Below are 2857 nucleotides of genomic sequence, written 5' to 3'. Positions count from 1 at the left end.
TATATATATATATATATATATATAAAAGAGAAATATAAAAGAGCGTGGTATTATCGTATAAAATAAGAACTTTGTTTTCGCGCCTCGCGTTTAGCACTAAAAATGCAACTCTAAATAGTTTAATCTGACAAATTTTAGAATAAAGACCTCTCGACTGTTTGAAACGAATATAACATATATAAAATTAATTTTTGACACTTAGATGGACAGGCAAAAATCAATTTTATCCTGTTCAATTCTGCGAGCTGCATTTAGAATTAAACGTGCGTTGCTTGATTGATATAGTCGCCATTGTGAGCATTATGTAAAAAGACAGAAAAAAGTCAAAGAATCTATTGAAAGCTTTAACATTAAAATAAATTAATCTTAGAAAAAGAGTAAGCGCAAAATATTACACGATATAATTGTTATAATTACACAGCGAATGCGGAAGCACGACGTGAAGAAAATTTGACGCTGCCATGCGCGTGATCGTTTGACATGATCTGATTATTTCTACTGTATCTCTCTCTCTCTCTCTCTCTCTCTCTCTCTCTCTCTCTCTCTCTCTTTCTCTCTTAATACGGTCGAATGATTCGCACGCCAGAAGAGCGCAGCATACAATTCGCATTCCAAACTTCGTGAGATCGAAAATTTCGAGGATTCATGGGATGATTAGAATTCAGATTTGAGAATTCAAAGTCTCTGTCAAAAACTAAATTCCTCCAGGTATTCTCGGGGGGAAAATCCGCGAAATGACGATCTTAAGGCGTGTTCAGATTCCTACCTGAGTGCTTCTCAGATGTCATTCTTGTCTAATGTACGATAAACAACAAGAATAAAGTAACATTCGAGTGGGAATCTGAATTCAGTATTACAGGGCACGTCACGCGGCGTCCCGTCGTGCTTCCCATCACTGTAAAAAGTTTATTGTATATTACCTATACATATTCACGTAAACATATAAATATGTGAACAGCTAGAAAAAAAAGAATACTTGTTTTTTTCTCTGAGAAGAAATCGAGCGAAAAGATTGTATCTTTATATACATATAAATATAAAGGAGAGGCCTATATTATGAGATATCGAGCTCATTTTGGATAAATGCTAGAAGTCTATGGCAGAATTTAAAAAAATAATAGGTCATTTTGAAGAGAATTTAATAAATTTTAAACGTTATATAAAATTTAATTTAAATTCTATTTTTTTTTGAAAATTAAAGAAATGTAAAATGTGAGCAAATCACACAGTCAAAAAACTCTGCTTCTAATATGAGATGCCCCAAGAAATTGATGAGTAAAACGTAAAGTATATCAGTATTGCAATCAAAAAATTTTATTTCATGTTTCTAAAAGGCAAACAAATACAGCCAGTGTGCGTGAAAAATGAGCATGCGATAAATCAGAACTCTTCAGGTAGTTGAAATCGCAGAAATAGACACTCATTTCGATTGTCTTTTTTATTGTACAATAACATTTTTACTCTTTAACGATTTTCACTATAACATAGAAGCATGTGTTATTTCATATTAGAAATACCCTGGGTATCTCATATTACGATTTCCACGCCTTATGATTTTACGATCATCAAATCTAACTTCTGTAATTAAACAATTCAACTTATTCCGTATTTTTCTATTAGTACGACTTTACTCTATCACTACATGAACAATTTATTGCCAAATATTTATTTATTAAATAATAAACAAGATTTAAAAAGACATCCACATTCTAAAATCTTTTTTTACAATGATTACAGGCATGATTTAATAATGAATTTTCTACTAAATAGTTTTCAATTCAAGAGCAATAAATTCATGGTGGAACCAATAGATAGTGTTTATTAGTTTAGCAGAAACGCTATCTCATATTAGGTGCTTATCTCATAATAGGGGGCTTTCCTTTCACAATTATATTAATTGTCGTGCGCTCGTGCACGCAGCACGTCGAATTTAACACAAGATCCGGTCAATTGTAATTACGAAAAAAGTTTTATTTCTTCCGTCATTCTCTTGTGTACATCATAAAAACATGCATAACAGTATTTTCTTTCAGACTGCAGATTTTTTGATAAGTTTTGTTTAGAAAAAAAATTTTATACAGAGATGAGTATAAACGCGTTACTTGTGATATGAATTCAAAGTGAACTTTCGAAGTTATCGGCTGCATATTCGAAGTAATATCTGTAATAGCAAAACAAATTTCAAATGTGCGAAAAATTCGAATATTCACGATTTTTATTTATGATAATCGACGGAAGAAAAATATGAACTTCAAATCTAAAAGTCAAAATCCACATAATAACGCCTGCGTTCCACGATATGTTTCTCTCTCTCTTATTTCTCTTCTTCAAGAAATTAAGTATACGTTATGCACGTGAAATGTACATATGCTAATCATTTATAAATGTATGAGATAATGAGAGAAAAGGAAATAAAAGAGCAAATGAGAAAAAAAAGAAAAACAGAGAGAGAGAGAGAGAGAGAGAGAGAGAGAGAGAGAGAGAGAGAAATATGTGTTAATGTGTATTGAGTGAGATAATATATCTATCATATTTCTTTAACCCTCGAAAATACCGACGTTTAAAAAAGTGTAAATGTGTAAGTGAGCACGAATGAAAGAGTATGTATGCAAAAATAAGAGAAGAAAAAAAAACAAAAGAGAGAAAGAGAGAGAAAGAGAGAAAGAGAGAGAGAGAGAGAAGGAAAGAGAGAAAGAGAGAGAGAGAGAAAGAGAAAATGTGTAAAAAAAAAAACAAGAGCAACAAGGAAAACATAAATTAATATGCATCATTACTGATGTACTACACTATAACCGCGAGAAGTGGAAAAATCTATCTTATATAAAATTACACACACACACACACACACACACACACA

The sequence above is a fragment of the Atta colombica genome, unplaced genomic scaffold, assembly GCF_001594045.1.
Source record: "Atta colombica isolate Treedump-2 unplaced genomic scaffold, Acol1.0 scaffold52, whole genome shotgun sequence".
NCBI lineage: Eukaryota > Metazoa > Arthropoda > Insecta > Hymenoptera > Formicidae > Atta > Atta colombica.
Note: the sequence above shows the minus strand (reverse complement) of the source record.